Raw genomic sequence first — 13,386 nt, 5'->3', positions numbered from 1 at the left:
GTTTGAGATGTGCTTGAGGATAACAGCGCTCACTCAACTCCAGTGAAATAAACCGGGGTAGTTTGGGCTTACCCTCGCCCCACTGAAATGGCCAGAGTGACTGTATTGCCCTCGGTCACGCTGTGAGCGGTGGCCTCGCTGTGATTATCCACCCAAGTTTCCTTAACACTCCACCAGGGTTACAGATATTGTGACTTTAGACAAATTAGAGGATTGGGCCAAAAGAAACCTGATGAGGTTCAACAAGCACAAGTGTAGAGTCCTACACTTAGGACGGAAGAATCCCATGCACTGCTACAGACTAGGGACCGAATGGCTAGGTAGCAGTTCTGCAGAAAAGGACCTAGGGGTTACAGTGGGCGAGAAGCTGGATATGAGTCAACAATGTGCTCTTGTTGCCAAGAAGGCTAACGGCATTTTGGGCTGTATAAGTAGGGGCATTGCCAGCAGATTGAGGAATGTGATCGTTCCCCTCTATTCAACATTGGTGAGGCCTCATCTGGAGTACTGTGTCCAGTTTTGGGCCCCACACTACAAGAAGGATGTGGAAAAATTGGAAAGAGTCCAGCGGAGGGCAACAAAAATGATTAGGGGTCTGGAGCACATGACTTATGAGGAGAGGTTGAGGGAACTGGAATTGTTTAGTCTGCAGAAGAGAAGAGTGAGGGGGGATTTGATAGCTGCTTTCAACTGCCTGAAGGGGGGTTCCAAAGAGGATGGAGCTCGGCTGTTCTCAGTGGTGGCAGATGACAGAACAAGGAGCAATGGTCTCAAGTTGCAGTGGGGGAGGTCTAGGTTGGATATTAGGAAACACTATTTCACTAGGAGGGTGGTGAAGCACTGGAATGCGTTCCCTAGGGATGTGGTAGAATCTCCTTCCTTAGAGGTTTTTAAGGTCAGGCTTGACAAAGCCCTGGCTGGGATGATTTAGTTGGGAATTGGTCCTGCTTTGAGCAGGGGGTGGGACTAGATGACCTCTTGAGGTTGGAAAAATGATCAGTAAATAGGTTTGATGAGTCCACCCGCAGAAATATCAGTCAATAAGTTTGATGAGTGTTCACCTACAGAAAAGAGGGTTGTGATTGCTGATTATTATTACATTAAATTAAACCTCAGGAGTTTATAGATGCTATTGGTCAATCTTACCAGCAACTCAAAAAATCACAAAAAGTTTACAAATAATTTATTTTCAATAGTACCGCCTGGTCTAACCCCAAACTAAAAAGCTGCAGGGAGCCACAAAGGGTCACTGGGTTTATCAACATAAGCATGTGCTTTAAGAACAAAAGCACCCTATTAAAAAGCGGAAGGTCTTTGGGCTCAGTTTGCTACTTAATACTACACAGACAGAATGTGCTGTGTCCATTTTTTTACTTAAAAACAAACAAAAACTTTAAGCACATATGAAATATGATTGACATTGAAAAACAAGCAAACAAAACAACCCCATGAGACATTCATTAGCAGCTGCAAGGTAAGCAGTCAGGTGTGAGGGTACAGAAACACTCGGATTGTTGGGTTTGGTGATTTTCTCTTTAATGTTGTCTGAAGGCTCTGTAGTGCTCTGCTTTTAATTGAAACAGAAAATGTATTTTAATTAAAAATTAACCCAAAGCAGTCCTGTTGTGTAGACAGATTAATTTTCACCCAGAGATCGTAAAAGGGAATGTTTGGGATAGGGTACATACATTCCTTACTTATCTATTAATTAAGAGCTGGAGTCAAATCAATCTGCTAACTGCAGACATTGAAGTTTGTTTGAAACAAAGAGGTAGGCTAGTATCAAAACCTAAGCTTTTCTGGAGACTCCCTTTTTACAGCAGAAAGCATCCAACAGATGGGCTGCTGCTGGATTGCAAGAGGAGGTAGGTTGCTTGTTTTAGAACTGTGAATACATATATTACATGTTCTAACTCTTTGTACATGCTGTCCTTACTAATAACCATACGTCTTTACTGCAGTGTGTTCTCGTGAGTGTAGAAACACCAACCTCAAGCTGAAATTCACCAGAGCAAACTAACCCCATTTTCACTATGGCTAAAATGATTTAGGAAAAACGTGGCGCTTTGTTAGAAAACTGATGGACAGGGTATCTTCCGGGGTGGTAAAGGAACGGGTGACTGGAAACTGTCAACAATGCACACGCTCTTGTGGCTGACTTTGAGAAATACGTGTTTTCCATAGGGTGGTTCTGGTTCTGAGCAGGTCTGACTAGTCATGGAAAGGGGCACAGTAAAAAGGGTATCCTCCAGGGTATGCATCAGCTGTGGGGAGACAAACGGGGGGTCGGCAATTGTATCCTCAGGGTGTGGGGGACAAACAGACGGCTGCAAAAAAGCTATGACCCAAGGTCATTGATTTATTTTTTTAAAAAGACTATAGAGGTGATGAGGAGAGAGGAAAAAAGAGGCCCCCTAGTGGAGACTTTCAAACTGCCACGCCAGAGAATGAGCACCAGCCAACCAGTAAGCTCAAGAGGTCAGCATGTCTAGCCTACACCTATTTTGATTGGTATGCATTTCCCTACAGGGAAGCGCTGGGGGCTAAAACCCACTCTGATTGGTTGAAGGCAATGAGAGGAGTTCTTAGAAGGGTCACACGACCCTCTTCTGGATGGGTCACCCCCACCCCAGAACTTGCCGTGACTGTCAAATCTACTTTTTGGGGAGGTGGTCCTACGGGGCTGAAATCCACTCCCACTGGTAGAAGGCAACAGGGGGAAGTTCTTAGAGGGGTCACATGCTTCCAGACATACACCAACCTCTGCCCTGAAAGTGATACCCCAGGGGGAGGATTGTATGGGAACAGGGGGCAGTGCCCAAATGGTCAGGAAGCAGGGTCGGCATTTGATGAGAGACCCTTTAACTACTCATATGTTCCAAGCAGTTTGTTTACTCTAGTGTGGACGGTAGCTCAGTTCTATAAACACATTCAAATGTGCAATGATAGACTGCTATTCCTGCCCAATGTCTATAACCTATGTGTGACTACAAAGTGCTTTCCCGCCCTCTATGCCACCAACTGCTCTTCATATGACTTTATCTGAGGAAGAAAATATGGTGTAATGTTCTTAATTATGTTATGTTAATATAATGCCAGCTTTCAGAGAACAAGATCATATTCCAGCAATAAGGTGCCTATTTTCCTCTTCAGAAATTGGGATTTATATGCATAACTCACCATGTGTTGAGATGAGACTACAACCCAGAGCCTCCTCCAAGACTTCTGTTACCATTCTGACTGTCGCACAATGCTTATAATGTTAGGTAAGGTAAATAGCAGCACATACACCCAGGCAATTCCCTGCTCCCAAAGATGCCCTGTGCTCTCTATAGTGACTGCCAGCTTTAAGCACTGCGGGACTCTTGTCTCTTGCTCTGTAGTTAGCACAGGCTTGGAAAGCATTGGAGAAGACTATTGGCAGGTTGGGAGGTACCGAGATACGGATTTGCGCCGCTACCATGTGAAAGCTTTCCCCAGTGAGGGCGGAGCATGCCTGTCAGGAGGAGGGGTACAAAGGGAGCATAATCCAGCACATATGCTTTGGACTGACACTGTATAAAACCAGGCCAAGGGAGCGGGTGCCTGAGGACAACGCCAGAACTCTACTAACACCCAGAGAACTTAATCCTGTTACAATAAGCCACTAACCACCCAATGTAAATAACACTAACGGAGGCTGCCAACGGCTGCTTGGGGAAGGGTCCCATCCGGCTGCAGGCCCTGGGAAAGGAGGACAACTTTGGGCCATGACTCTAACAGGCCGCGCTGACACCACATGCACAGGGCGGGGCACTGAAGAACCAAAGAACTCAGCTTTCTCTCAATAAGTGTTTCATTTTTCTCTGGCCACAGAAAGAAGATTCCATGAAGGTAGAGATCGAACTTCCAGCTCTGCCCAGAGCATCGGGGTAATGCTACAGGATTTGGAAACAAACCACTGAGCTCTTCTAGCTGACAGAACATGGTGACATACAGGGCCCCAGATGACTCCGGTGCATCCTCTCGGCGGTAACCCCTAAGTTAGAAAACCGGACACTGTGCAAAGCGAAGCGCTAACTGCCCTCCCCACCGCCCCACAACCAACACCCTAGCTTCCCTGTCGAGACACAGAGAGGGCAATGCAGATGGATATTTACTTTTAAACAAAATGCAAACCAGATCTATCAGGCGGGTTTCCTCTCTCTCCGCTAAGCTGGGAGATAATGTCAGTGACAGCAGTGTGGAGGAGGCACCCAAGCAGGGCTCGCTCACTGGGAGTCTCCATGAAGGACACCAACCCCCCAAAGCAGGAAGTGCAACACTGCTCCTTTCCCAGTTTCCCAGACAGCCTTTCCAAGCTACAGGCACCAGGAACACCGTGTACAGGTCTCAGTCACTGACCATCTGCAAACACAGGAACCAGCACCTCAGTCATTAGACCTTTATCCCATGGCTTCCCCTATCCCCTGATCTCAGACTAACCCCTCTCTAGGAAAAACAAGGAACTAATCTTTATTCTTTTGCTTCCATATTAATCCATGTAACTCTTGTTTTTCTTTTTTCCTTGCAGATGCTTTGGTCTGCTTTGCTCTAAACCCCGCTGGCCACTAAAATGTCTTAGCTAGCTCAGAAAGGCAAGCAAAAACAATAGTGTCCTGGCTCTGTGCTACCATAGTCTCCGCACTTTTTTCTTTTGCTGTTTTAAAGTCAGATCTTTATATAAAATGGAAGCCCCAGGCCCATGGGCACCTGAGCATCTGTCTTTACATATCGAACTGCCACAGCTGGACACTCAGCAGGTGCAAAGGGAAAACCAGCTGTCGCTAGAGTGGCTCAGACAATGCAGTTCTGGGTCATGGAATTTCTGATATTTCAAAATCTGGCGTCATTCCAAATCAGAACAACCAGTAACATTCCTCACAGAACGGAACCTCTGAACAATTCTGATTTGGAAACATCAACGTATTACATTTCGATAATATAGAATCATCATAACATAAAATAAATATTAAATATATAATATAATTAATATCACAATGTAATATAAAAGTCAAACAAAAATAAATGAATGATATACTTGAAACAAAATGTTTTATCTTATCAAAACAATACCTTTGCATGTTAACAAAACAAAATGTTTCCACATCATCAAAACGGAGCAAGAAACTTGAAGTGATTGGCTTCAACACTTTTCCATTAAATTTTTTTCCAAAACTCAGCATGGTTCTGTGAAATATTCTGATTTTGACAAAATGACACTTTCCGATGGAAAACTGCCCCACTGTAAACTTTCCGACTAGCTGTACCTGTGATGAATGTGAGGGCACTCTTTGGTATTATTATTACCGAATTGGGACCTGTCCGCAAGGTGGTCATCTGTCCCATAGACAGGGATGGATATTTCACCCTGGGGCAGGCAGAACATACACAGGAAGGTGTTGCTAATGGTCACTAAACAGCTTACACTTAATGGTTGTTAAGAGCCCAGTGCCAGACCAAGTAGCTACAGGGGCCTAGCCCGCTCTCTTTGGGCAGCACCCAGCCCAGTTTTTCAAGGATGGCTCAAGCAGAGAACCGGAGTGAGAGTCACACGGACTCACAGGAGGCGCCTGGAGGCTCTTCATCGTTTTAAAATCCTTTATTCTCTGATGCTTTTTCCAACTGCTAAATCAAGATACTTTGGTCACTATTGCTGGTGACTGGTTCCCAAAGAGAGGAAACCCTGGTGCCTGAAGCCAGTCAGATCTGCAGGGTGATGAGTGGTTGGTACACAGGGCAGCATACCCAGCCTGGTCTAAGAGTGGAAGAATCACTAGATTTCCACAAACCCTTCACCCCCGAGGCAGGTAAGGGCAAGAGACCGGGAAGGAGGCAGAGATGCAGCTAGCACTATAACCACGACTTATCGAAATAGCTCAGTGCACAGGAGCTGCCCAGTTTGGGTGTGTAAGTGCACACACACTTTTGCAAAAGCACTTGAGTTCCTAGTTTTCTAGAACATAACCTGGACAATCTGAACCAAATATGTTTGATGAAAGGAGCTGAAAAGTGCCTTTAGAGCAGTGGTGAATGGCGGGGGGTCAAAGAGGATAGAGACAGATGTGATCGGGGATTTTTGGTCAAGTGGCTGCAACTTTCTTAATGAACTGTGCAAGTTAAGCAGGATAACTCCTCAAGGCAGCCTGGCTGGCGAGCAGCAAGGAGCAGGAGTGAAATAGCCACCCAGAGCGATCGCCAGCAGGATCAGATCAAGGCACAGGCACCATAGCCCCACGCCGAGGGTCCCTATTCCTGGAGCCATGAGCTCACTGCAGAACCTGAACTCCCCGACTTCACTCTTGATTTTCTAGCCGCTCCTCGCTGGGAAAAGATGGAAAACAGGAAACAAGCATAACAGGGGGCGTGATGTCTGCCTGAATCTGCAGAGAGCCTGAAACAGCTCGGCATGGCCTGAACTGCCCCCCACCTACAACCTAGGCTACCACATGCCCAGCTATAGGGAGCTGCAGGGCCACCGGCTCCTGCCATTGCTCCGCTGGGCGCGAGAGCCGGCCCTGCTACTCCCAAGGAAGGGGCCCCGGCTGCCACTCCTGGGGGAGGGGACGGGGCCTCCACAGCCGTCCCTGGCTCGTGAGGGGAAGGGACACAGGGCCATGGAACAAGGCACAGGGGCTGAGCCACAAGGGGGGCCATGTTGTGTGGTGCCCAGGGCCCCGGATTGCCTTAACCCAGCCCTGGCCACTGGCCTGTCTCACCTGTTGATGCCAAATCATCCCATGTACCCTGGGCTTAGTCCAGCCAATCAGAGCAAAGCTAACCCCCCCCCCAACAGGCTCCTCCCCTTGGAGAACCACTGGGCCTCGGCAGAGCTCAGCCCGAACCGAACCGCTTTCTGCATGGCAGGGGGGCTGATGCCTATTTCCCAGGAGTCCCCACCACTCCGGTCTCTTTGGGGTCAGCAGAACTGCTACCACCTCCCAGCTGCGCCCTGTGCAGCACGTCTGCAGCCAGGTAAAATCAGCCCAGGCCGGAGTGGCCGTGTAGCTAGATTTCTTTAGCTGTGCCGTGCAGGGGGAGACATGCTGAGCACCCCGGGCTGCCATGGGCTGCTAAATCCATGTCCCAGGGGCACACGCACTGAACGTCCTGGTGCCCACAGACTGCAGGTTATCATTGAGGTCCAACCAAAGACTCTGCTGCCTCTGACAATACTATTAGGTGGGGACATACGTGGAGGAAGGGCGGCGAGGCAGGCTGGGCCACAGTCATTCAGGACTGAGTGCGAGGCAGTGAACTTTGAAATCAATACGGGATTTGGAAAGAAGCCAATGCAAAGACTTTCAAACGGAGCAATATGCTTGGGCAGGCAAGTGCCTTGAAGGATGAGAGCTGCTGTATGTTGAATCTGCTGCATCTTCTATCGAACGTTAAGGGAAGCTCCTGAAAACAAAGTTTTACAGTAACGTAATCTGAAGAAACAAAGGCATTTGTCAGCGGCTTTATATCTGCTTTGCTGAGCTCTGTGTCTCACAGAAGGTTAAAAACAAATAGTAATGAACCCAAGCTGCGTCTCCATCGCTAGGCCTGTGGATAGTCTAACACCCAGACAGTTCATGCTTGCAGATGGAGTCAGTAATACATTATTGAACAGCATTGCCAGGGTGGGAGCAGCACTAAGTAACTGCTTAGCGCTGACAGACAAGGGCTTCAGTTTAGTTTGGATTCCGCTTTATAAAGCCATGGAGCAGACAGTGCTGAAGCCATTAACAGCCCTGGGACGGAAGAGCGGGATAGATCTCAGCCTCACCAGCACCGCTGTCTTACTACCAATTACACTGCTGTGCGGCAGAGCGGAGTGGAGGAACGGAAACAGTAGGGAGAAGAGGCCTTAGCAAACATTCCCCCAGGGACACTGTAAGAAAAGGAGGCAGATTCTCAGGTTTATACCGACCTTCCCCAAGCAATTTAAACCATACCTGAGATACACCAAACAGCTTCAAAATCAGCTGCACAGGTGCAACCAGAACTCCCTCACCACCACCGCTAGCCCTCTGCAGAGAGGTTGGGGACACCAATGGTGACAAGGAGCCAGCTTCCAAGTCGGTGGCAAATCACTGCATGTCCTTAGCAGTGTTCTCTCTGGGCTCTGACAGACTCCAGTCAGGTTTGTGAGTGTTTCTAATGGAGCAAGATGAATAATGTTGTTTACGACTGTCTGTCATTGCTCAGATGTGCAGAGCAAGGACGCTGTCGGGCATGGCTTCCTCTGGATGTTCGCATGCAGCAGCAGCGTTCCTCAGAACAGCAGTAGTTCTGCTTCTCTGTAAAGCGATCACCTCTGGCCACCTAGAATATGTTTCTCCCTCTTGTCCCGTGTGCAGTCAGGATGAGTTCCCTGCCACGGGCTCTGCACACGTTCCCAAGGAGGGCAGGGTGCTGTGGCAGGCGCATCAGAGGCCCATTAGCCCAAATCACTCTCTGCATTTACCAGGTGTGTGGGCTGCAGTCACCTTCGCTGGTGTGGGTCTCATGATGGTGCCTCCTTGTGCATCAGCCAGGTGCCCTGGACATATCTCTTCCTCCCTCCTGGGGCTGGGGCAGCTAGCGCCAACCACAGCGTGGAAAGGGGGCGACAGGAAACTTGTTCCACAGTAACCCCTCACAGCCAGCTCCCGCACGAGGGTCACCGCACCGGGATGGAGTCTGCCGGAATTGAACCTGGTGAATCGATCCCTATGTCCCTTGTGGGAGTGGGAGTGGCTCCTACTGACAGCTCGCATTGTTCCTGTTTGGATTTCACGTAATTTTGCTAATAACCACAGGGCCGGGGGGTGGGGTGGGCGATTTTCCACTGGAATGATTTTGTGAAGGAAAATGCAATTTCAACAAAATGGAAGTTTCCCACAGCAAAAAGCTCCATGTTTCAAACTTTTCTTGATTTTTCATCAGAGGAAACAAAATTCAATATGTTATTTTTGGTTGGAATGACCCAAATAGGAACATTGTTTTAAACTAGACTGAACTGTTTTGTTCTGAATCAGTTCAATGCATTATTAAGCTGCAGTTCCTTGCAGTTTGGAGCTGTAGTTCGGGCCCCCATTCTTCCCTCTGGGCCACACTCCCAGGAGGAGTACACCTACCACAACACAATGCAGATTTCCCCCTGACCAAGCTCTAAGCGGCTCATTGTGGGAGTGACGAGACTCTCGGAGGATCATGGGAGACGCAGGCTGGCCAGGGAGCCGAGCCCACTGGGGAGAATAAGAGCATCTGGCTGCAGAACTACAGAACTCCATGAGTCCGTGTGTCTGCCACACAGACGCCCATTGGTGCATTACTCCTCTGTGTCAGCAACGCTTGCCAGTGACCTGCTCACTGCACCTAACACACTGTTGCCAGAAGCTGTATCCTACACAAACCGGTAACACGCTGGCCCCAGAAATCACTGCCTGGCATCCAGGTGTGCACAAAGAGATCCACAGATACGCTGGGATGATGGTCTCAAAGTGTCTGGCAAGCAGTGCACAAGCCCACCCTGGCCTAGGCAAAGGAATGTGCATTGGCTTGTCTCACCAGTCTGCTCGTCAGGCAGAGACAACGAAGGTCCATTTACATGCGAGGTAAACAAAGCCATCAAACTAACAGGCAGGGGAGGACCTGGCATGCGTTCTTCACCAGACCGCAAAGCATCTCTTCCCAGCCGGAGAAAAGGGGTGTATTTACGAATCCATTGCAAAGGTTTACTGGGCTATAGAGACAGGGGTGTGTGTCTTAAGTGCTAAGCGATTGAATCACAGATTGTATGCACTAGTACGGTGTTTTGTGAAAGCCTGTGACACACTGGTGATAAAGGGCACTGCGAAACACACATGGTAACACTCTGCGCGGAACTATGGATGCTTAGAAAGGCAACCATGCTGTAATTGACATTATTTCCCAGCTTAGAGGGTTACAAATAAGAGAGAGAGGAAAACCCCAGGGCATGATTTGTGTTTTTTAAATTCTTAAATTTCAGCTTTTTGTCCTGATTTGGGACAAACACAAATGTTGGAGTTTCCCATGGGATGGAAATGCCAATTTTCACTCTGCTCTTCTAACAGTCTCACCTTGCAAGGGCTTTGGGCTCATCCCAGAGGGGGGAAGGAGGGCTCCATGCCTAGGCAGTAGCCTGGAACTTTGGAGACATGGGTTTAATGTCCTATTCCACCACCGGCTTCCTATGTAGCCCTGGGGAAAGTCACTGGCTCTCGCAGTGCCTCAGTTCCCCTGGGGACATGGGGGTGATGGCACTGCCCCGCTTTGCAGGGACCCTGTGGGGATAAATACAGCTCAGGATGACCAGGTGCTCCAAGACTATCAGAATGGCGACACAGACATGCCCAAGAGAGAGATGGAAACGGCACCGCATATGGTACCGGGAGTTCCCCTTTGAGGACGGTGTGTGGCTTAGGTAGCTTGTCAAAGTAGCCAAATGTAAGTGCTACGCCCAATGGGGGTATTTTTTAAGAAAGGATATTTCAGGCTCCTCAGCAATTTATACAACCAAAAAGAGTTTCTGAAAATGGAATAGGTTGTGGTGCAATTTTCAACTCAAATACCACTTGGGATAGTGCCTCGGGCTCGCCATCTGCATCAGAGGGCTTATTTCTGCCCTCACAGATCAACTTTTCAAATACACCACAAAGCTGAGTTCTCCCAACACTGGCCCCCTAGCTCTCCCAGCATGGGCCGGGCAGCTCTTCCCAGCCCCATGCCAGAACAGATCTCTAAATATCACCCCTTTCTCAACTCCCACCTCACAGAAAAGGAGGGTTTCCAATCACTCGGTTCCCTATTTCAGGTGGAGCCTTCATCTGTAACTTATGGGATGGCTCTAGAAACGGATCAGCTCGGCAAAGACACAACTAGAGATAGCATCGTCGTTCCTTTTCAATTTGCTTAGCCGTTCTCTCTCAGCCTTAACCATGCTCACAAGCTGCTCCCCCCCCCCATTAGTGACTGCCCAATTAGTACAGGTTAGGGTGGTAACTGGCAATGCCTATCCGCTGGACCTTTATCTGACAAAGGTGGTCACCCAGCACTGCAGAGCTTAGCATATCAGCCAGGGTCCCTCTCCACACACACCCAGATCTGCAGCAAAACCTCTTTGATTCGTTATATTTTAACCATAGTGGCCAATGTAGGTTCCACTGGGGTCACGGCTCCCATCGACTCCAATGGGCTCCAGATCGGGCCCGAAGGTACTTACCTGAGCAAGGTCATTCCTACAGGCGGGTTCCTCCAGCTTAGGCGATGTGGGACGCCTTGAATCTGGATTTAATGGAAACTGAATTCCCTGGGGAGACAGGTGGAGGCTGTCGGGACATGTGAGTCCCAGCTCCCTCCAGCCAACTCCACCTCCCTGAACCTGCAGCTCCTCCCAGGCACTCTTTGCCCCCAGGACACACACCGGAAGGGCAGAGCCCACAGCTGGGATACTGCTGCGGCCCTCCCTTCAGAGCTCCTCCATCCATGCCCCCAGCCCCCACTTCAGTCTCCTCCATTCGGAGAGGGCAGGACCCTACCTAATTTATAGACACACACAGGAACTCAGGTGATCACCTATCTAATTGCTAGACTGTATTCAACTGATTTCAGAGATTATTAATTTGTTGCTTTCAAACTCACTAATTTCTATGCAGATTTGTGATTAATATAATAATGGTAATTTCAGATACCAGCACCCTGAGGGCTTGATATTGATTTCCCTTTGCCTACGAATGTGCACATTTTTTCCTCTGTCATTGTAATGGTTATGATGAAGTTTGGCGCTTGGCACTAACCATACACATATTTAAAGGCTGTTTACTAGAGGAGGACACCTTGTTCTTAAACTCCACATTTGTGTTGTCACAGCTCCCAGGCATGGGCCAAGATCTGTGCTGTACAAACACAGAACAAAACATTGGTCCCTGCCCCAAGGAGCTTCCAGTCCAAGTATAAGACAAGAACAGATGGCTACAGACTGGGAGGGGAGCACAAGAAAACAGGACTGCATTGGCCAGCCTGAGAAGACGGTGGTCTCAACACTCCAGAAGCTTAACTGCTGTCAAGTTTTTTGTGGGCCTTGCAGCAAAGGAGAGTTTTAAAGAGGGTTTTGAAGGAGGATAAGGAGTTAATTTTGTGGAAGTTGATGGGGAGTGCCCCCCAAGCTGGCAGGGCAGAATGGGAGGAAGCACAAAGATGCTTGTTTGAAAATTTAAGAAGTGGATTTCCTGGGGTAACTATTGTTCGTTTAAAACCCAGTGAGGTGAAAGAGCAGTTTATTTTTCCCCTACAATGTGCATTACTTTGTATTTATTGGCAATGAATTTCATTTGCATCACCTTGCCCATTCACCCCGCTTGTTTAGGTTTCTCCGTAGTTCCTTGCAGTCTGCTCTTGTCCTAACTAACCTAAATAAGAACAAAAGAACGGTCATACTGGGTTAGACAAAAGGTCCATCTAGCCCAGTATCCTGTCTTCCAACAAAAAACAACGAGGAGTCCTTCTGGCATCTTAGAGACTAACAAATGTATTTGGGCATAAGCTTTCGTGGGCTAAAACCCACTTCATCAGATGCCTGGAGTGAAAAATACAGTGAGCAGTATATATATTACAGCACATGAAAAGATGGGAGTTGCCTTCCCAAGTTGGGGGGGAGTCAGTGCTAACGAGGCCATTGCAATTAAGGTGGAAGTGGCCTATTCTCAACAGTTGACAATAAGGTTTGAGTATCAGCAAAGGGGAAATTACTTTCTGTAGTGACCCAGCCACTCCCACTCTTTATTCAGGCCTAATTTGATGGTGTCCAGTTTGCACATTAATTCCAGTTCTGCAGTTTCTCGTTGAAGTCTGTTTTTGAAGAATTGCCATTTTAGGTCTGTTAGTGGGTGTCCAGGGAGACTGAAGTGTTCTCCTACTGGTTTTTGAATGTTACAATTCTTGTTGTCTGATTTGTGTCCATTTATTCATTGTCTTCCGACAGTGGCCAGTGTCAGGTGCCCCAGAGGGAATGAACAGAACAGGGAATCATCAAGTGATCCATCCCCTGTCGCCCATTCCCAGCTTCTGGCAAACAGAGGCTAGGGACACCTTCCCTGCCTGTCCTGGCTAATAGCCATTGATGGAACTATCCTCCATGAGCTTATCTTGGTTTTTTTTTAACCCTTTTATAGTCTTGGACTTTACAACATCACAAATACAACACAAATAACTTTATATCATCTGCAAATTGGTCCAGGACAACACTGTGTCTCTCAACCCATGACTTAGCCTCTAATATATGGAGATATCCCATCTCCTAGAACTGGAAGGGACCTTGAAAGGTCATTGAGTCTAGCCCCCTGCCTTCACTAGCAGGACCAAGTACTGATTTTGCCCCAG

At 48.1% G+C, this 13,386-nt stretch overlaps 1 protein-coding gene across 5 annotated transcripts in view; it reads right to left on the bottom strand.

The window, feature by feature from the left end:
- Positions 1–13,386, bottom strand: part of LRFN5 (leucine rich repeat and fibronectin type III domain containing 5) — a 144,970-nt gene that overhangs the window by 60,447 nt on the left and 71,137 nt on the right. The gene's annotated exons all lie outside the window — the stretch shown is intronic.

Source organism: Trachemys scripta, chromosome 4 (assembly GCF_013100865.1).
Source record: "Trachemys scripta elegans isolate TJP31775 chromosome 4, CAS_Tse_1.0, whole genome shotgun sequence".
In the NCBI taxonomy this organism is placed as follows: domain Eukaryota; kingdom Metazoa; phylum Chordata; order Testudines; family Emydidae; genus Trachemys; species Trachemys scripta.
Note: the sequence above shows the minus strand (reverse complement) of the source record. Positions and strands in the feature narration are given on the sequence as shown.